At 41.1% G+C, this 22,694-nt stretch overlaps 1 protein-coding gene across 2 annotated transcripts in view; it reads left to right on the top strand.

The window, feature by feature from the left end:
* prickle2b (prickle homolog 2b) overlaps positions 1-22,694 on the top strand; it is a 125,513-nt gene that overhangs the window by 75,278 nt on the left and 27,541 nt on the right. The gene's annotated exons all lie outside the window — the stretch shown is intronic.

Genomic DNA, 22,694 nt, shown 5'->3' with positions numbered 1-22,694 from the left:
CTATTTTGGTTTTTAATTTTTGAGCATTTGGTTTTTAGCATTTTTTGAAAATGTAACCCCAAGACAGTATATAAAGTAATGAAATATAGACAATGTATGCAATTATAACCTAACACTTTAATGTTTTCATACCTTTAAACATATTTAAAGGCAAAAACATGGCACCAGTTATTCTCGTGTCCAACAAAACATTCCTTTTTTGGGGATAAACAAAAAAATAACCAAAAGTTGTAATGTTATGATAAAAAAAAAAAATACATAAATAAATAAAAGAAAACAAAAAAAAAATCGATCTTTAGACATATGAATCAATTTTTAGGAATTAATATGAGAATCGATTTAGAATTGGGAAATCGATTTTTTCAACACCGGCCTAGTGTTAACTGGTAAAGACGAAGATATAGTTAATTTCAGTATAATAATGAAATCAACTCCCTAATTTTCATCTTTTGCAGAGCAAAAAAAATTCATTTTCCTTAGGATGAATTAAACACAGGTCGCTGCGTTTTCAGTCGGTATCAGTTCGGCCGGTAGCCTCTCAGTGCTGACGCCGTAGTCTGCACAGATAACAGATGGTATCTGCCGTCACATCACGTTTTGGGAAGGAAAGTAAACTGCGTCTTTCCCCAAATGTCAAACTGTTCCCTTGAACACACACCATTATGTGTCATCCGTCCTCCAAACAATCCTATCCTCACATGCGGCCCAGTGAGCACAGGTCAGGGTGCAGTGGTGGCTAATTCATTAGACGAAGCTGCAGGCAAATATTAGCGAGACTAATGAGAGGAGTAGCAGGACTAGAACAAAAGAGCTGAGTTGAGGCGGAAAGGGGGATAAAAGGAGCAATAGAGAGCTAATAAAAAGTCTGGGAGGATGGGTCAAGATGGAGGGACACAGAGGATTAAAGAGTTAATTAGAAAAGTAGATGGAGGGCATGGGGTGAAGGTTAGACAAAAGTAAACAAAGGCAGGACGGGGGAATTAACGGCGGTGAAGAGGCGAGCGGAGCAAGGAGAAAATGTGACTTCAGGGAAACGGGAGTAGTAAGATGTAGTGAGGGAAGGAGACAGGCTGAAGGAGGTAACGGAGGGTGTGAACAAGGGACCTCTGCAGCCGTAATGAGAGAGAGGAGGTTAGAGGGAGTTGGGTGGAGATGAATGGGGTCTGAGAGTGATGCCAAGCTGTCCCAGAGGTGATGAATGAGGCCATAATGAAGTATCTGTGCTGCGCTGCCGCTGCTGCTGGCTGGAGAAGAACCGCAGCTTTGGCACGGCCACAAGTCTCGCTCATGCCAGGGGAACACAAACTCACCCACACGGTAAAATCTGATGACACACACACATTCGCTCAGACCGGCAAAAAGACCTTTATGCAAAGCACCACACACCTTTTTGACAAACGCTGAAACTCATGACAGATAACTTCATTCTTTCCACCACCCACAGTGTCCCTGTCTTTCTCACACTTCCAAGGGTGACAGGAGTGCGAGTTTTGTTTAACAACCCATTGTTCAGTATGACAGGTTGGTAATACACAAGACATTCAGGGGTTTTCCACAGACACACATTTGAGAGCGATGGAAGCAAAGACAAGTCGTACATTAGTACCAGTATGCCCTCATGTCAGCCTGCCAGTTTTTCACGGTGCACAAACAAAGCATCTTCAGTGCAGAGAGAAGACGGCAGCTAACAGCCCATGTCACTTCCATGTGTCTGTGCTTGCATCTGCATGCTTATTGTGATCTGGATCCAACAGATAAGCCAAGTCAACAAAAGCTGCTGCCACTGACACAAAACTGAATTCAGAAGTTAACAAGGACATGGAATGACCGAATGCTCGTTTGTTATACAGAACTGTCTCAGAAAATTAGAATATTGTGATAAAGTTTTTTATTTTCTGTAATGCAATTAAAAAAACAAAAATGTCATACATTCTGGATTCATTACAAATCAACTGAAATATTGCAAGCCTTTTATTATTTTAATATTGCTGATTATGGTTTACAGTTTAAGATTAAGATTCCTAGAATATAATAGGATATTTGAATTTTCTTAAGCTGTAAGCCATGATCAGCAATATTAAAATAATAAAAGGCTTGCAATATTTCAGTGGATTTGTAATGAATCCAGAATGTATGACATTTTGGTTTTTGTAATTGCATTACAGAAAATCACAATATTCTAATTTTCTGAGACAGTCCTGTACATGTGAGCTAACTGCCTGTGACAGTCAAGCCAGTAGACTCCAAAGCAAATCTTGACAGGTCTTTTGAAGCGCATATGTCTGACTGGACAAGCTGTCAGATATAAATCGCTTTAACACAGCCCAGCTGAAAAATCCAAACACTGGTGTCAGTCTGTGGAGATCCAAGGAATTAAAGTGAGGAATTGATGTATTTGTGTGCCTTTTTCTCCCTCTTTGTGCAGCCCTCTTGTTTCTGTTGACCAGCAAAGAGAGACAAAAACACTTATTGTTTATGTGATCCGAATGGTATTGAGAGTGCTTTGACTTGTGGTTTGCTATGTGTTTCTCCCTCGAAGCTCCACATGTAGGTTCATGTCAACAAAGTGTGGGGTCAGCTCAGGAGAAGATGAAAATGTCCCATTCAGGCAGCGCTTCATGGCTCTTTCTAGATCCAGGCAGTTCAGCCTCTTACACCCCTCAGATGTTTTTATAGTGATATAACAACACTAATTTCTCTTCAAGCAACTTCTGCTGGAAAAAATATCCTCCAATGACTGAAAGCTTCTGTATTGTATGCATTTTTTTTATCGTTTACATGCTTAACAGTTAATTAAATCAAATGTTGTTCACTATCAGTCCCTAACTCCTGTGCATTTTTATCTGCAGTGTGCAATGAGTTTCAGCCCCCCTTCACTGGCTGTGTTTCAGAGGGGAAGCTTTGAATTAGGAAAAAAAAAAAGGGCTCCAGATAGGCTGCATTGCCTGAACTTTGCTGACAGGCTATTTTTCACTGATCCCTCCCAGAAGACCAAGAGCTGGAAGAGAGAAGGAGAACTGTTGTGCAAAGTAGGACAGAGATGCTGGATCTCTCTCCTCTTTTTGTGTGGCTCTCCACAGAGCTTCTTCTGTCTGAGTTTAACGTTTGATGTCACGCTGCCCTGGCCCTCTTTTTGTGTCTGGTGCTTAATATTCCATCATAAAATCTCAACCAGATTCACAGATAACAGTAAAAAAATGTTTTGGATCATTCATAAGAACATGAAACTGAAACAGTAAAAAAAACGCTCAAATTCTTTGCCATCCATAATAAAATGAAATAAATGAATAAAAAAAATTAATGAAAAACTTTATTTCGAACACGCTCAAAAAAAAAAAAAATATATATATATATATTTTTTTTTTAAACCAATGAACAATAGTTAAATAATAATCATGATAAATACAGTATAATACAAATCACAACAATCATAAACAAAAACATGCCTCACTGGCTTTTTTTTTCTTTCCTTTTTTGCATGCTCGAAATGGAGCAGGGAGAAGTTAAAAAACATATATAATCAACAAATATAATCTAATATTGTAAAAGAGTGTTAAATTTTGTTTAGTTTCTAGTCATTAGCAGAGTTTTTAGAGTAGAAAATTTGCAAGAACAAAAAATACATTTTTAAAGTAAATAAAAATGCTTGGCCCCCTACTTCCTTTATCACATGGATGTGAACATGGTTCCATTCACATCACAAATATGCTTGATGATTCAATGATGCAGTAATAAAAACACTAACTCTATCCTCTTTAATTTAGTAGAAAAACATGTGGGGATAATGGGAAACCTAACGTACCCGTCTGACCCTCCGAACAGGCCACAGATGGTTTCACTGTTGGCAAAGCCGTTTGGTCTGGTGATGTTCTCAACATACTGGTTATGATTGCTGTAGGTCAGCATTTCCAAGTGACATGGACATGTGCTCTGTGTTTCACCACTAGGGCCTGTTTGTCCACCCCAGCTTCAATCCCACATAATCTAAGAAAAGTACTTGCCGACTTGCACCCAGAGGTGTCAAAAGTATTCACATTCATTACTCAGGTAGAAGTATAGATACTAGAGTTTAAAAATACTCCTGTAGAAGTTGAAGTATCAACTCAAGTTTTTTACTCAAGTAAAAGTATAAAAGCACTGGTTTTAAAACTACTTAAAGTATAAAAGTAAAAGTAATGTAAGGGGGAAAAAAGTCATTAAGGACAAAAGCCATTGAAAATGAAGCATCTTAGTATAATGCAAATATATTAAAGAAGCATATATGTGTACTATTGAGCATTAACATGTGTTTCAGAGAGCAGCAGATATGATGACTAGTTGTAGAAGTATTGTAATGGTGCAAAAAGTCAAACTTCAGAGGCATGTTATCATTTATCCTAACCTTTATTGGAATGTACATCCAAGTTTAGTTGCAGGAATCTGAGGGAACGGATGTAAGAACAAAACTGGACAAGAACATCTGAAACAACCACAACCAAATTCACTCTATCCGGATGGAGCAATTTAACTGGATAGTTTTTTTTTAAAGGTCGAAATGAAATAGAGTAACGAGGCTGTTTTTAAAATGTAAGGAGTAAAAAGTACAGATAATTGAGTGAAAATGTAAAGTAAAAGTAAAAAGTTGTCTGAAAAATAATTACTCCAGTGAAGTATAGATAACCAAAATTTCTACTTAAGTAAGGTAACGAAGTATTTGTACTTCGTTACTTGACAACTCTGCTTGCACCTGAATGAATCCTAAATCACAGAGGGACATCACGCTATTCCTGTAGGAACTTTCCTATTATTGTTTCCTCAGGTGTGCACACACAAACATTCAAGCTCACAGTGTCAAAATTGGAGCGTATCTTTGGCTCACCGTGTTCAGGAGGTGCTGGGAAGGGTGTGGGTCACAGGAGCGCTGTGTGTAAGTGTGTACTTTGGCTTAACTTCACCCAGACTCAGCCTCTCCATTGGTCAAGTCATCGTCCCAGCAAAGCACAGTTTCCTCTTTACCACCAGTATAAGCTGTCCCACAAGCCTCCACCTCCCAGCCACAACTCTTCATCTGCTTTAAAATAAATATATATTTCTGTTGCTCTGTCGTTCTGTATGTGCTTCTGTAATTCAGCCACAACTAGAGATGAACTCCCTGCTACATGCGATCCACACGTCCTCCTGCTGTGCTTCACCAAATCTATTGAGCCGCAGAGCAAACGCCCACGCACGCAGACAAGCTGTAGCACGGGCTGTCGTTACAAGGAGAAGTCGAGGTTTTGTCATGTCTCTTTTACAATAATCAGTTGCATGTTGACTTGTGTTTGATTTGTGCAGCTGAAGGAGGCAGTGAGAGATAAACATCAACAGTAATTGAATACACAGGAATGTGGTTCAGAGGAATGGCCTGGGGAGGGAGAGGGAATGGGCAAGTCCGTTCCTGAAACACGTATTCACCATTGAGATTGGACTCTTAAGTCATTTCTTTTTTAATGAAAGTCATATGTAACTTTGTTTTGTCCAAAATGCAGCACCAGATTTCACAAAAAGACATTCCTTCCCACTTTATCTTAATTTTTAAAAGCAATATGAAAAATCTGAATTTTTCTGTGCTTGACAGTATTTGTTTGAGTATTTGAAGTGACTTCCAGCTCAAAATCCCTGAGGTAACCTGACATTGTTGTTGGAGATGATCAGAGTCTATAAAAGGCATCCAGTGAGTGATTTAGCTTTGTGAGGAACTATGATGTCACAGACCCAATGTGCAGTAGGATTATCTAGCTTCCCCTCTGTGCTCCATCCAGCTTCACATCTTCTTACTTTGTCCTGCATTTACCCAGAGGTGGGTAGAGTAGCCAAAAATTGTACTCAAGTAAAAATACTGTTACTTCAGAATAATATGACTCAAGAAGAAGTAAAAAGTAGTCATCCAAATAATTACTTGAGTAAAAGTAAAAAAGTACTAGGTGAAAAAACTACTCAAGTACTGAGTAACTGTTGAGTAACGTCTGATTTATTTTTTAACACAACCATTCAAACAGACAAAAGTACAAAATAATCATCTTCAGGCAAATTAAAATCAATAAAATAATAGAATTAATTAAAATTAATAAAAAAAAAATAGCTTAGATTAAAATAATCTTAAAGTAAATTCAAGTACTTTAATAAGTAATAAAATAAATAAAATAATAACATTTAAAAAAATAAATTAAGCACAAGTAGCACAAAATGTCAAGCCTTTGTACTTTTCTTTTTTAACCAGGCAGAACTAAAACAAGCCCATGAACTCATAGAAACTCTGTGTGTGTTTGAGTCTGTGTAAATGTGACAAAACATGCAAAAACAAACATTTTTCCTAAAGAATCACTCAGTGATGTCATGAGATTGACACGTAAGGGATAAAGGGATAAAAGAAAAGTAACAGCTCAACGTAGCCTAATGTAGCGGAGTAAGAGGAACAGTTTCTTCTTCACAAATCTACTCACGTAAAAGTAAAAAGTATAGTGATTCAAAACTACTGTACTCCTAAAAGTACAAAATTCCCCAAAATGGAGTAAATGTAACTCGTTACTACCCAGCTCTGCATTTACCTTACCTTAGAGGTGGGAAGCACAAAGCCAGAAGACTCATTTCCAAAGAGGCACAACCCACAAAAAATAAGGGTGGAGTCAAGTGAAGTGGCTCCACCCCTAAAAAACAGCTGCGATCAACAGAGCTGGTTGAAAATGGAGCTGCCGCACTGCAGCTTTGTTGTTATTCGACCAAACATGTAACAGACATTTTAGTAGGACCTCAGGAAATTGTGTCGGCTTGTGCAAAAAAGAAAGAAAAAAAAAGTCATAAAATGTCTCCCTTCAGAAATCCTGTTTGTTTCTTAAGCTCGTTTAATAGCGAGCGAAGGTTGTTGCCACCTCGGTGCTGCAGGACAGACGTTTCCTGTGTGTTTATCTGTTTGTGTGTGTAACCTCAGCAGAGCGTGTGACATTAATGAGAGCCAGAGACGGACCTTGTCACCAGCATTCCAGCTGGGGCTAGACTTTAATTAGCACGTAAATAGTTAGTGCAAGACCTGGCTATGATACTATAAGGTCAAGTAAAGTTACATGTCCTTACACACACATTCATGTCCAGGCAGTAAACTCATGAATGCATGTGCTGTTCAAAAGAACAAAGACGCACACAAGCCTCAGAGAAAGTTCTGCCCGGTGTGAAAGTGGGAAATGTTTAACTCGTATAGATATATGTGTGTGAATGACTTTGTGTGAGCGGAGTTGAGTTATTGTGTCTTTTATTATTACAACTCAGACAACAGAGTATGCTCTGTGAATGTTCTCACAGTCTCTCCCAAAGCTGTCCCAGCAGATAAGATGGCCCCCCGTCTTCACCTTGGACGACTCTTATCTCTGCACGCCCAGTGCTGTGCGACAAAACTACCCGGACTTTTTAAATGGACCTCAAAGTGCTGCGCCTCTTTTGGCGCTCTTCCTTTTCTCCGTATTTGCCTTCAGTTTACAGTTTGCCACATTTACAGTTCTTTTATCGCTGTGTCCCCTCACACAAACACACATACATGTCGGTGACATCAAGGTGTAAAAGCAGCCGCTAGCTTACACCCCCCGGCCCCAGACAGGGGTCAGAAAGGGCCCCAGTGTTGGGTTCAGGTCAAAGCTAGTTAGTAGAAAAGGTTTGGCTTCCCCTCTTACAATGCACATCCCCCACTCTTCCGTCCATCCATCCATCCATCCGTCCATCCATCCATCCATCCATTCATCCATCCAACCATGCAGCAACTTTCTACCAACCCCAACAACCACTGCAATAAAACACACACACAGGCTGCCAGAAGCCTCGCGGTGTCTGTCTGCCCTGCATCATAAAGCAGCACGTAAGGTCAGGGGAGTAAAGGGGGGGAGGGTCTGGTTCTTTGAAGTCGGACAATGACCTCCAACTTGTTGCTTTCTCACCACCCCCTTTCCTCTATATTGGCACACTCGCATGCACTTCTACTACATCCTACTCCTGCCACAGCAGACACTTCCTGGATATAACAGTGTCTGTGTTCCCGTCTGATCTTTATAGCAGATATAAGCCCCTTTTTGTTTTCTTTAAGTTTCTTTCTTTTTTATTTTGCAGCCTGTTGATCAGCTGTAAGTTGCCGCTGGTGGCTACAGCGGTAACTCAGAGAGAGAAAATGATCCCCCATGGCCCTGACTAATGTAATCAGAGCCGACCGCAGGCCCCCACACACAGTGCTGCATGTGGCTCTAGACCCTCATCAACAAGCATTCAACGATAATGGGAAACAGATTTAGGCTATTAATTAATCTGTATAATACAGTTTGATTCTCCTCTGGAATGTGAAATGCCAAGTTTCTCCTATCTTCTACACATGCACACACCTGCAAGCACTAATGTGACTGCACAGTTCCCCTCAGTTCATTTCTTTCTGGACGTTGGTAGATAACTGCAGTGAGGAGAAAAGACCCAACAGGCACATTAAATGTTGTTGAACCTCCTCTGGGGCCTTCACAGAGCAGGTGCTGCTGTGTTTGGTCTTTGAATTAAAATATTAAACATAGAATTGTTGGATGTCTCACTGAAGGTGCTGGGGTTTCCTCCATTTGCCTGCAATGATGTTCGACCTTCTTCTTCCTCCAGTGCTTGTGTTTATCAGTGTTGCCTTGTGTCTCACAGGTGGAAGGTCTCAGATAGTGAAAGTCATTGAGATGGGGCAACCTGAATGAGAATCTCTGCTTTTCAGTAGGGTCTGTTATTTATCTCTGGTTAACTCTTCTCAAGGCAATTTCCCTTAATCCCCACAAAAATGTCCTCCGGCTTGTGATGCATCTCCTTCCCTCTGCAAGGTCAAAAACAAAAACACCGAACTTCACCCCACTGGAGTCTAATAACCTGCTGTGCTGAACACATCTTTTACTGCAGATTATTGAGGCATCTGTCTTCCGTGATGCTATTTTGCAACCTTAAGTGGTGTGTTGAAATAAGCGGTGGACACACATCCGCAGGCGTCATTCCCTGCGGATGTGTGTTGGGATTCGAGATAAAATGCATCACTTACTTCCCAGCTTCATTGTTGCTGCACAGGTTAGGAACATTTTAGTCCAACTCTGGTCAACATCTTTTTTGGTCACTATAAAAATATCTTCTTTTCACAGTTATGTGATGTTTTTCATGGTTTCCATGTCATCCCTGCCAGCACATCTCTGGTGAAGCCAGGAAAATACAACATTTTATGTATCAAACACTAATCAAACTGCTGCAAAGCACCAGTACAGTGGAACGTGCTAAACATCTGGACAACAGTGAAACTCCTGGTGCTAGTGTTATTGGTCATGCGCTGTTAGCTCTTACCTGCTGCAGGACCCCTACCGACATCGTCCAGACACCTGCAGCTATGTCCCTGTTTCATTATGATCCCAGATGCAAGCTGTGCCCATATTTTCCCATGATGATTTGACACGCATGTGTGAACATGAGCCGACACCCAGACTCCCACTTGCGTGCATGTGCCATCAGTTGTCCTTGAGTGCAAACTGGGCTTGATGGTGAAATTATTTCGCAACCATCACAAACAGGTCCCACGTAGCGAAAAACATGAAGCCTGGTGGACAACACTTTTATAAACTTGCCTGCTGTTGTACAATTTCTTCGCCAGTTAATTTTTTCCAGTTGCTCCGCTTGCTTGCCTTAGGCCCCACAACGACTTACATTTACGCAAGCTGTACATTAATGTACCAAACTTTGTGTATGCAGCACTAAATGCTGTCAGTGTTTGCTGTGAGGACACTGCAAACTCCCACGGAAATGGAGCGGCATGCATTGCTTTTGCTGCCTTCATGATGCTTTCAATTGGTTTTCACAACAGTTTTGCCTTTTTTTCACAGCTCGCCATGAGGGATTATAATCAAGAGGATTAGAATTTTCCAAACTGGGCCCGTCATCCATATTCACTCCTGAACCAGCACAGCAGCAGTGACTTTCTAGTGTTCACTTCCAAATTCAGTCATACACATTCAGACCATGCTGTTTGCATAAATACAGATGTTTAACTTGGGATTTCTGAGCAGGGAAACCCTTGTGGGTTTGACTATTATTTTTTCACTAGAAAGTAGTTCCAGTCAAAACACATGGTATTCTGTGGATGAGAATTATTCCGGGTACAAATGAAATTGATCCAACGAGATGCTGTGGTTCAAACTAAACCAAGAAAAAAAATCTTTACCTCAAATGAAAGTTCAGAGAGAAATGTATCACATGCACTCTCAACTAAGAGAAATGTATTAACTTAGTTCGATAAATTGATTGACAGTAAGTAATGTGACTTATTAGACACGCTAATACTAATACTAATACAAAAGACACTATTGCATAGTTTATGGTAAAGTTTCATCTAAAAAAATTCAGAGTTTTCCGTTGTTTAGATTTAGTTCTACATCGGTGATTGCCTTTATGCAAAGCTGACTTAAACCCCAGTTTATTCAACGGTTTCAAATGTGCATCTAGTTCTTATGTTTGTGGGACGCATGGGAGGGTAAAGGGTGTACACACATACACACAGTAAAACATAAACGCCAAGTCCATGGTTGTGTCCCCGACCTCTGAGGTTTGGCTGAACAGCAGACCGTGATGAAGCTCTAAGTGGGTGCAGGCAGACCAGATGTGGCTGTCCAACCCCACAGACCTAACAAGTGGCTGCTTGGCTGCGAGCCTCACCACCACTCAGCTGCTTGCTATTCTGCCTGAGAAGCCAAGCTGGTCCCGCCAGTGGCAACCCCAAACAGGGCAGGTTTTCACTCCTTTTCAGGGGCTGGGCAGGGTATCTTGAAGCTTTTTTGCTAAATGTAATAAAGTCTTGCCTTTTTCAGTTTGTGTACTACTTGTTTGCATCTGAATTGAATACCAGCAGTACAGAATCCTTAATGTTCCCAGTAATGTTTTGCAAGGAGATTTAAACATTTTTCAGTCTGCAGTCCCACTACCTTCCTCTTTTATCCAAAACTCTCATTGGTGAATTAGTTTGCTCTTTCATACGAACTAGCTTGCAACAGAAAATCTCCTAAAGGTACATTTCTCAATACTTGGCTTTTAGTCAGTTTATGTGAGTTAGAAATTCTATTTCTACTTTCTGTTGATAGAGAAGAGAAGGCGGAAGTGAAAGGTATCCTGAGGTCAAGATAAAACATAGACAATCTCCGTGTGTTGTCATGGAAACGTAGTAGTACAAGAGAAGTAGACTTGGTGAACTATGTGGCAGGATGAAAGAGGCTGTGATCAATGTGCAGCATAGTTTTCTTCTGAACACGTCCACTGCAGACACGAGAAAAGGCCAGCTAGTTCTGTCTTTTATTCCTTGGTTTTAACACATAGTAGACAAACAAGGCATAGCACATGATCAGATACTGTAGGACCATCATTCTGGGTGGTTGTTTTTACTTTTTGACCACCATGCTAATTTTATAGAAAAATTACAATTGCATACATTTTTCCGACAAAATTAGCCAAGGAAAGAATTACTATGTAGACATGTATAGGTGTGCCTGCCATAATTCTGATGAATTAAGCGAATCTTTTCTTTTCTTTTTTTTTAAATTCATGGGTTTTTGTTTTTTTCTTTTGGTTTTAGAGATTCCCTTTGAGACACCAATATCAAAACAAGTTAAATACAGTTTTTTTTATAAAGTGCTCCACTCGTAACTTTCATATTTCACTAAGTTAGTCCTCCTCTAATTTTCAGATTCTCAGCATTTTAATCCATATCCATTTTCTATACACTATCCTTTGCAGGGTCACAGGGACATTTTAATCCTTTACCCCTTTTTGACCAACATGACCTGGTGTTGCTGCTAGAGCCAGTTCAGACCTGCTTCAACTCTAGAACTGGTTTACTTGTCCATAAACGAAGAGCTACATCATTATGTCATGACGTCAATAACCCTCTTTCATTGTCGTTTAAACGTTCCTTTAGTGTGTGTGCGCTTTGCCATTTGATATAACATTTTGGACAATAACCACAAATACTGACTGACTGTTGATTTTAGTTCACTTCCATGTTGAAGAATAGCTGTTTTTCTGGGCACAGACACATGAACCGAGTCGTGTCGTCCTGTGCCGTACCAAGACACAAGTGTGATGATGATAGTTGTCTATGTCCCGCCCCAAGCCCCTGATGTCACTGGTTCTTGAATCTAGCCCAGCAGAGTTCTTGGACCAGTGTAGTAGTACTCGTTACTGTCTCTGAACTGATGTTTTCCTCACAGTTAATAGTTGAAAAAAGAAAAACTGGTTCTAAGTAAGGTGCTGAAACAGCATTGTTGATGCTTTGGTGTCTGCCCATCAGTGTCCTCCACCTGTGCTCTAACTTACTTTACTATGAAGTTAGTGAAAAGTCCTCAAGGCAATGATCAGAGTTTGCTGGCTTTGCAGGAAGTCTAAAGTTTGCCGAGCCTGCCGATCACAAGGAGGATAGATTTCACCCCTCTGCTGTAAAACAGTTTGCATTTGCAGCTGAGGGTCCTGACAGTGTGAGAATCCTGGTGGGGGAAAAAGCTACATTTAACTTTCTGGGATGTTACTAAGCTAATTTGTCATTTTTCTTGCTTCTCTGTTTCTTCTCAATCACTCTCCATCAACTTCTCTCAGGGGGGGATAAAAATGCTTACCAGGCTGAAGTCTCAACAGACCAAACCATGAAATACAAGAATGAAATCCCATCAACAGATTACAGACTTGAGAGTGGCTTGGTTTCCAAAAATATGTAATTCATTGCACATGGGCACTAAATGTGTCCCAGATGTGAGAGGTTTGCATGTTGTTCAGGCACTTCTGTCTGCACCCCAAAATCAGTGCCGTGTCATCAAAAATTAGTCTCTCTCAGTCATATCCGCTTCCCAACATGGAGACATTTATATAACCTGCTATTTATGCTCCCACGTCTGTCTTGTCATTTTCCAGTTTAGATCCAAGGAAGCTTGAGATTATTTTGATTCATCCAATGCATTGATCTGCTTTGGTTTCAGAAAATGAAAGTCTGTCCCGATGGTATCAGTTGCAACATCTCCCCCTTGATTTCTTATATTTAATCAATAGAGGGTCACAGCGGAGAAACAGCATTCTGATCGCTTTTTGGAGCGCGACAGCTGAATGCAGAGTACCCCATGATCAATAGAGAGCAGTGCCAGGTTTTCTGTGTTCAAAACAATCTTCAGAGCATGTAAATCTGAAATGAGCAACTTGGCAGCTTGTGTGAAGGGAAAATGGAGCTTCCAAAAGCAGTAGCATGCTATTTTATAGTTTGTTCTTGCACAAACTAGGAAGACAAAAAGCAGACGGTACATTTTACGTATAAAAGTGTTTTGGTATGGGTTTTTTTTTTCCACGGCAAAGATCTTACTTGACTAAGCAGCAATAAAAAAACACTGTTCTTTAGTGGTTCTCTGTGGTTTGCTTGCTCATCTGACCAGATTGATTCGGATGGAGAAGAGCTCTGTTCATTTGTTGACTAATACTCTGACTGCAGCCTCATCATGAATCAGATCCGGAGAGAATCTATGCAATGTTCGATATTTCATCGTAAAGGTATTACACAATGAGGATGTGAACTAGCAATGAGACAGTTCCACAGAATGCCTGAATGTTTTGGCATACAGCTTCGATGCAGATGGATGTGCTTGGTGGTGCCACATGCTTCCCCCTCCTCATGCGTCTATCTCAAGCCTCAAGTCTCACACAGCACCCGGCCTTTTCACAACACCTTTCATTTATCTGTGTATCGCCCATGGATGATGCCTTTCTGATCTGTCTCTCTTCAGAGAACCTCTTGGTGGGATGCCAGGGCAGAATAGCAGACCGAGGGTGATTCATTCTGACGCCAGCATCAAGTCATGTGGCTGGCACCGTCTTGGCGCAGCAAATACGCACACATTCCCAACACATGCACGCCTTTCCTGTCTGGAGTGCATTCTGCTGGCTGATATATTGGTTCACATACCAGACAGAGGCCAGAACAGGCACCAAACACTCTTGAGCTGCTGTGCTGTGATGTGATTTGACATGGATATCATCTCTTGTCTTCTTCCAGATTCGAATGTCACTGTTCTTTTACAAGCAGTGCCTTGTTGTTTTTGCATGAATGCACATAAAACTGTGACGAGGATCTGCTCACGTTGTTCTGGATGTAACTGTGTGTGCCACTTAGATGCTCAGACTTCAAATCTGCAGCATCATCGTCCAATGGAAATATATATCCACCTGACCAAAATGTGTGTTTGCGTGCAACCTTTGCAGGGAACATCTGCAAGTTTTTTAGCTATAAGTCAGAGATTTAAAGGCTCTTTGTGTTGTTCATTCATAAGCATGTGTGATCAATCTTAAAGGGATAGATGCTGATGATAGCTTGTTATTGTTATAACTCAAACCAGGATTTGGCTGCTGCTCTTCCATTCTCCTCCCCTTAATCCTGCATGTTTGCACATCATTTCTTTGGAATCACCAGCTCCATTGTTATTTATTCATTTTTCAGGCCTGAAGATGCCCACGCTGCTGCTTCAGAGCCATGTACACATAAATGAAACTGGAAAAACATGGTACACACACCCAGCTCCATGTGCAGATCTAACTTCATATTAATAATTGTGTTTTTGGAACGTGTGCTTGTTCTTCTGCTTGCATACTTGGCAGTCTTTCATATTCCTCAGTCATTTTTTCTTGCAGTCAGTCCGCACCTCGGAGACAGGGACTTCTTTGATCCTCAGATCTATGTACCCTTTTCAGTTGCCTTGGACCATTTTCATTTACTCTGACCAGTTTGTGTGTGTGTGTGGCTGTCCAACGTCACCTTGAAGCCTGCTCTAAACGGAATTCTCTTTTCACAAGTCTGTGCATTGCTAATTGGCTTGCTCCATAGCAGGAGGATCTGCATGACTTCTCTGTGACCGTGTGTGTGTGTGAGAACATATGTATGTGTGTGACAACAAGGCTGTAACGTCATATGCGGGTCAGCAGGAGGACAGTGTTATTGAGTATTATTATTGTGTCTGGAGCTCTACAGGGGGTGTGAGAGCTCTGTCTGTTCTGGTTCCTTGTGCCTGATCGGTGCAGCCCCAAGCTGGCAACACAGAGGCCTGTCTGTGGCCCGCCGAACCCGAGGAGCACCGGGAGCCCGCGGGGTGAATAAATACGCCTTAAAAAGCGCTTTAAGAGAGGTGTGAAAAAAAAACTGAAGCCCTGACACTGGGTTTTGTATCAAACCGGTCCCTCTACTTCGGCTCCGTGGTAGCTACACATGCTCTTTCTTTCTCGCTCTCTCTCTCTCTCAAACTAACACACACACACACACACACACATACACACACACACACACACACACACACACACACACACACACACACACACACACACACACACACACACACACACGCTTAAACTTGCATACACTTTTCCTTCCACACACCTCGCATTAAGGTTCACAGTTCAAATAAACAGAAGCTGGTGCAGCAGGCCTGGGTGATTTTTCTCTCAGGGCACTACTCTCTTTCACGTCTTCTTAATGGGCCGTGCTTTAAATTATGAGCATGGGGGAGCAGCTCTAAGAGGGTAATGAAGTGGGTGATGAAAAAGCTGCTGACGAATTGGGACTTAAAAGTGACAACCTTGTGAAATTTTTTTTTGCAGAGACCTGGGTATCCAAAAACAAACCAAATGAATACTTTAAAAGGAAGTGGAAGTGATGGATTGAAGGTCTGTCTTTTCTCTGAGATCTATTCACACGGAATGTTTGACCTCCGTTTGATGAAGGGTCTATAATGGGATTTGTCTCTGTGTTTGTGGATGGCTCAATGTGGCTCATCCCTCCTCATATGTCTTCTGCAGCCTTTTCTGTCCTTGTGTGAGTGGCATGTTTGCTGCTTAGCGTCTCCCCAGCAGGAAGTCTAAAGTTTGCAGCAGTCAGTCAGTTCAGCTCCAGATTCAGGCGTGACGAAACATTGTATAAACTTGTCGTGTTCTGGAAATGCCAATTTCTTCTCCAATGCATACTGTCCATAGACCTTTTGGATCCTGTAGAAAAAGATGGTTGTGAAAGGCATGAGCCACTTCACACAACAATCGTGGCATAAAGACACTCCCTGTTTAATGCAATTCCCACTTAAAATAAGACACTGAATAAATGCCAAAAAAAAGCCTTTTCTATCTGGACACACACGGTAGCGCTCACCTCAGCTGCCCCATCACTTCTGATGCGTGGGATGCTACTGCTGCTCCAAGGGGTAGATGCTGTTCACCTTTAGCCCGGAGAAGATGATGGCCCATCTTTATTAACCTGTTACTGCCTCCCAAGAAGGAGCGTCCACCTGCTCACCGTTAGGGTGACATAATGGTGAGCAGGTGGATGGTAGAAGAGTGCAAATCCCATTGCATTAACTTGAATAGAGCTGAATCGAATTAGATTTTGGGCTTTACGTCAATCATTTATTTACTATTTTGCTGTATTATTTCTTTTTTTTTTTTTTAGGGGCGAGTGTTGAAAGCTGACTATTAAAATTTCTTTTTTTCCATTGGGTAATGGCTGATTCCAGTCGTATGCTTCCAAGTTCAGCCACTGTGTATCACAGGCATGCAGCTGTTCCCCACATGCTGGGAAAACTCTCACTCTGAAGTGGGAGCAGTCGCCAATGTTGCAGCTTCTGGGTCGGAGCCAGCGTTAAACTAAGAAAAGTTGCAGTTCTTTGAGTGGCCATTAGGGGCTGGCTGCAAAAGTGATTTGGTTGATTCAATTCTCCATGTGAAAAGGTCCAAGGTTACGTGAGAAATAAACATATTTACAGTCTGGTTCTAAAAACAGTTTTGATCTCCATAGTTAGATTTCACATCCATGACAGCAGTATGGAGGGTTTTTTTTATACCACATCAGGTAGAATTATATAAAGCTACAAACCTATGTCTAATTATGGGTGTGGTGTTTTGAGTAGCTGCCAACAGCCGATGGCCTTGTGTCAAGATGGCAACCCTTCAGCTGATATTGATAGCATCTTATCCATCATCTAACCAGCAACATGTTCATACATTTTTCTTGTAATTGGAGTTTTAAGTTTAGCTGAGTTAATAGCTACATGCTCTGCCATCACATGAGGCACAGCTCCACCGCAGTCACACACTTTAACTCCCTGATACAAAACACGTTTTTTTTTTACCTACAAACGAGCAAATTAACATAATAATAAAAGAACTACAATGACCAAAAACACAGTTCTCTTCACCTCCTTGATGAGCTACCACGCCACACTCATCTGTGGCTGTTGACTGTCACCAAAATAAGCTGAAGCAGTGTGATTTAAATATTAGTAGCTCTTTGAAAGTAATAAAAAATAGATTGTTTTCAATCATTGGAAGATAACTGATGACTCTTTCCGTCTTTGCTTATGTCTTTTCCCCCTACCCCATGTTTCCACTGATTCCTCAACGTGCTCTGAATGTGTTGTGTAGCTTTGTCTTTCTTTGTGGTCACAGATCAGTCTGAATGTATGAAAAGCCAAGTCAGCCTTAAATTGCTAATGAGTGCTCTTCATGGATAGACTAAAGAGCGTTGAATAATGGCAGTGCTGCCCCTCCCACCACAAATAGGTTGCAGCTTGTAGTTAATCTGCAGATGCAGCAGCAGTGCAGCAAGTCAAACCTCAAGGTATATTCCCACTTGGCTATAATGACTCACGTTGAAGCATTTTTATCGTCATTCATTTTGCTCAAAACGCCCTTATGTAAACTCAGACTGCTTTAGATTGTAGGGGTGTTGAAAGACTCTTTTATACATCCAGCTGAGTTGTTTGGATAGCAAATTGTGAACCAAATTTGTGCTGCAGATTTACAAAAGCACGGCATCCTCTGAGTACATTTTTCATGTGTGTTTCAGGGGATCGAAAGCCCTCCGTCAGGCTCTGCTTGACAAAATGATCGTGTCTTTCACTTCTCTGCCCACAAATCGTCTAGAGCTAAATATTTAAACTTATCTCAATGCAATGTTGAGATTTATTTAACAAAATGTTTGAGCTTGAGTGGAACCACGACCACAGTATAGGATATATGTTTGCAAAAACAAGGCAAAGAGGGAATTTCACCAAGTCTTTATTCCTTACAGGAAGTTTCACAGTTCTCCGATCCTGACTGAACCTGTTTTTTTATACATTAATTTTTTTTTGCCATGATATCCACTTACTTGCATCATTTATACTTCTTGAAGAAATTTTGTAAAAGCTTTAGCATTGGCTTGGTGGCCCAGTTCTCACAGCAAACAATCTGCAAGATTATATATCAAGTCTGCAGCTGCTGCAGGTTGTGTTCCAGCTAATAAGTATTCTATTATTCATTATTAAGGATTGAGCATGTGGTCAATCAGTGTGTGATTATGGCCATTGCTGAGGACCGGAAGGTGATTTGTTGCAAACAGAATCAGAATAAAGTCTACACAGGTTAAGTGAAAGGGGGCGAAGTTGTGGAAAACACATTAAAAACTATAGAAAGAAAAATCGACAAATCAACAAATCTCCTATTGCTCTTGTGGAGTAGGTAAGGAGCAGCAGCATCTGTAGGAGTTTAGTGACAAAGAAATATATATTTATGATAGTGTATTTAATAATATCCCAGTGCTATTACACCGGTATTGTATTACCGTTTCTCCCCTCGCTTTGCTTTTTTGGTTAAAGTAAAGCATGACCTAATTAGATTTTGAATCAAAATCCACATGTAGGCTACTTGAGAAAAGCTCCTTGACAAACTGCCATTGTTGGGCACAGCTAACTGGAAACTGAGCTGCATCACTCTGCAGAGTTCTGTCTGCAGTGGGGATGGATGGTCTGATGGATAGACAGAGGTGGAGGAGTTGAAGTGTGTTTTTCCTCTGTGCTGAAGAGCCCTTGTGTAAGTGGGCCAGGAGGGGCACAAAGTAGCTTTCCGTACCCAAAAGGAGTCATTCTGCAAGGTCACTTCATTGCTCTGGGCCTTAATGCATGAAACTAAGTATCCTGCTCCCTTCCTCTCCTCTCTGGGTTTTTTTTTTCTTCCTGTCTGTCTGTCTCATTCTGATTTTCCCTCTTTGGGAAGTTTTAATGACTTATGCAGGCCTCTGTGTCAGCAAGGCCTCTGCAAGTAGACTAGAGCGTGTGTGCTAACGAACCCCTGAGCTAATTAGAATTACAGCCAAGCTGGCCGTGCTCCTCATTCACTTTCCATTTCCTTCCTATTGGACAAATACAATTTCACCCCTCAAACTGTGCAGAATTAATCCAGTTGATGTTCAGCCCAGGATGAATAATGGCCACTTATCTGCTGGGAACATGGGTACAGAAAAGCTCTAGGGTGGACTCTACATAGAGGGATCCCCCACCACCACCACCACCATCCACCTCCAGCTTCATGTCCTCGCAAATCTGCTTTCCGGGCAGAATAATTGGGCCAAACTACAGCTAGGTCATTGTAAATGGGAAGGTTGGGGTGGTTTGAACTTTACTACACACAGGAAACTTTGTCCTTTTCTTTTGTAACTTGATGAAAGTGTTCACTTCAGTTATTCCAACTCTCATGCAGGATGAAAGCACAACAGGATTGTCTGCGGTAATTTGCGATAACATCTTTTACTGTACTAAAGAGTCATCCACTAGTTGTGTTTTCATCCAGTCAGGAAGCGGATTCAAAGTGAACTTTTCAAAAGCCATTGTGTAAAGAAAGATTCTTGCTGGGCTTGATTTCATTGGAACAAATAGGCGAAACAACTGATTGTCCATGCGATCAAGCAGGCAGGTACGGTGTCTGCTACCGATCTCATTTGCATGATGTTTTCTCTATCTGCTCTAATGTAAAGCAACTCCTTTTCTGAAAAAAGACAAAAACCTTTTCTGTTGTGAAATTTTAAAATTCTGCATTTAATTAAAACACAAAAAGTTGGGCTTCACACGCACACACGCACACACACACACACACACACACACAGATATCTGAACTGAGGTCTTCATAGACAGAAACCACGACTTGGTCAGTGCTACTTTATAAAACAGTAGCAGTGTGGAGTGAGTCCTCTCTCACTCAGATGTCTGTGCTATCAGCTGTTGGAGTCCCAGCTGCTTCGTGTGTTGACTCGGGAGTGATAGCCATCAGCATTTGCAATATGAAAGCAGAGACCTTGCTTCATGTCTTGCATGCTACAAAGTAGGATTAAGAGGCTATGTTGGGACGGCAGCTATATTTCAAATCAAGATAGAATCATTCTTGTCAGGAACATTTTCCAGACCATGTCAGAAGGTGTGTGAATCTAGTTCTTTCCTGGTTAGACTCGACAAATGTTCCAGCAGGATCAGATCCTTTGAGCCCGTGAGAGTTGCATGCCTCAGATAGAGTCCCAGCAGCATGTTTTTAAAATACTGCTCATCCTGTGCTTTGATAAAGACAAAGGCTAATATGTTTATATGTTTGCTTTGGAAAGGAGGAAACCAGTTTGGCTAACTGTCTAAAATGATCAAGCAGTGGTTCTCTTTACATGCCCGTGCAGAAGTGGGTATCTGAAGTGCGTCCCCTACGCGGTCCCCAGCACTTTTATTCAGTGGCTTTTGAAACGTTTTACTGCAGGTCTGGGAACAGTTTTACGGGGAAAAGGAATGAGTTATTGAAAGAAATGCCGGCTCAAACCAAGTGTTCTGCGGTTGCTTGGAGTGACTGACGCTGTCACTTAGGACTCCTTGTAAAATAGTGTGGATAGGCCTCTAAGTACAGGCTGAGCCTCAACTGATACTCCTGTGTTTGTCATACACATGTGAGACATGGTGAGCGTCGGCCCCGGCACATGTGCGTGGAGTTTCAGTGGCTGAAAGACGGCTTTCATAAAAATAAATAAATAAAGTGGGGCTTCGGTCTGGCTGCAGGGAGACCTGAGCAACGATATCTGAAACGTGAAAAGAGAGTCAAATTCAGAACAGAAGTGAGGAAAGAAAATACAAATCTTGCCTGCGCAGAACGGCATGAGGATCTCTCCCTTTTCATATATATATATATATATATATATATATATATATATATGGCTTTAAAGTTATCAAATAAACACAAAGCCTAGGTGCTAGAGGTGGTAGGAATGTGTATGTGAATTGTTAATAAATCATTTGCTTTAGATTTCCTTTTTTTATGGACTGTCATTTAAAATTGATTGTTCCAAATGATCCATCTTGAAGCCAGAGCATAAATGATTTATTTTAACAACAAAACAAATATGAGAAAACACATGCATACTCATTTAGTCTTTTACAGGTTCTTTTTATTAGTCTTTAAAAACAACAGAAGCCTTCTTATTGATCCACTGGCTTAATTTTTAGGATCCTGCTAATTTGTCTCAACTTTGCTTGGCTGTGTGTGTGTGTGTGTGTGTGTGTGTGTGTGTGTGTGTGTGTGTGTGTGTGTGTGTGTGTGTGTGTGTGTGTGTGTGTGTGTGTGTGTGTGTGTGTGTGTGTGTGTGTGTGTGTGTGTCCTCTCCAGCTAATGCCTGTTTCTTATGTTAAACAGCACTGCTGTGTTTACAGGAACTAACCTCACCATGTGCCCGTGCACCTCGGCTTCCTGCTGCATCTTGTGCCTGTACTTTTGATTCAGGCTAGTGTTTAAATTCATATGCAAATTCTGCCAGAAAACCAGTCACCCATGCTGCTAATTACACCCATGTTGGGTCTCTGACTTGCTGACAACACACTAGGATATTAGCATGCAGGGAGCAAGAAAGAAAGTGGAGATGTCTGTGAAGCCCACTAGAAGGAGCCCAGAATCATACAGGAAGTCAAGCAACGTACCTTCAAACAAAAGCTATATCTAATAAAGAGTATTTTTTTCAAAAATAAATTTGATCAAAATCATAAGAAAACCTTTTTTGTAACATGGTTATAAAGTCTATGATTTTGCTGATATATTCACAATTACTATTGAGTCTATAAAGAGGGCGTACTATGATTTATCTTTATTTTCCTGTGGTTGAAAGTAAATATTGGAGTGTCTGAAATTACTAACAAATCAGAAACTGCGACATAAAACAATATTGTCACTTAAGTGTGGTCTGAAAATACATCATTTAGTCTGGCATTCATATGGGTAGCCACTGTGACATCACAGACCCAACGCTGATGATGATAATAACAATTAATGATAATCCACCAACTTCATGATGCTGCATTTACTGAATCTCTTATGGCCCTTACATGCTGGCATTTGTTTCTGGAACATTTCACCGCTTTTGCCGATCTCGGTGCCTATATGTAGGAGCCACTATCCGCAAAAGCATAAAATCTATGGTAAAGGACCAAGTTTGGTAAGAAACTAGAGCCTCCGCACTGATGCTCGTGCGGAGCTAAGTTTTGTTGCAGTTCTTGAACTGACCGATGGAGTTTGGCTGCAAAAGCAAGTCAATCTCCATTGACCTCCATGTTAAAATGTCAGACTTTAGAGCAAAAATAAACATATTTAGAGCCTGGTTCGAAGAACCCTTTTGGTCTCAATAGTTTGATTTCACACCCATGACAACTCTGAGTGCATCTTTGTACCACGCCAGGAGAAAGAATGTTACATTTATTTCTAATATAATTGACAGTCAGCTCAGCCAATTGCTGACCGTTATCACTTCCTCATCCATAATCATCATGCTTTTTGAAACAACCACCCGTTTTGTATTAACTCAGCGTTGGCTA

The sequence above is a fragment of the Cololabis saira genome, chromosome 8, assembly GCF_033807715.1.
Source record: "Cololabis saira isolate AMF1-May2022 chromosome 8, fColSai1.1, whole genome shotgun sequence".
NCBI lineage: Eukaryota > Metazoa > Chordata > Actinopteri > Beloniformes > Belonidae > Cololabis > Cololabis saira.
Note: the sequence above shows the minus strand (reverse complement) of the source record. Positions and strands in the feature narration are given on the sequence as shown.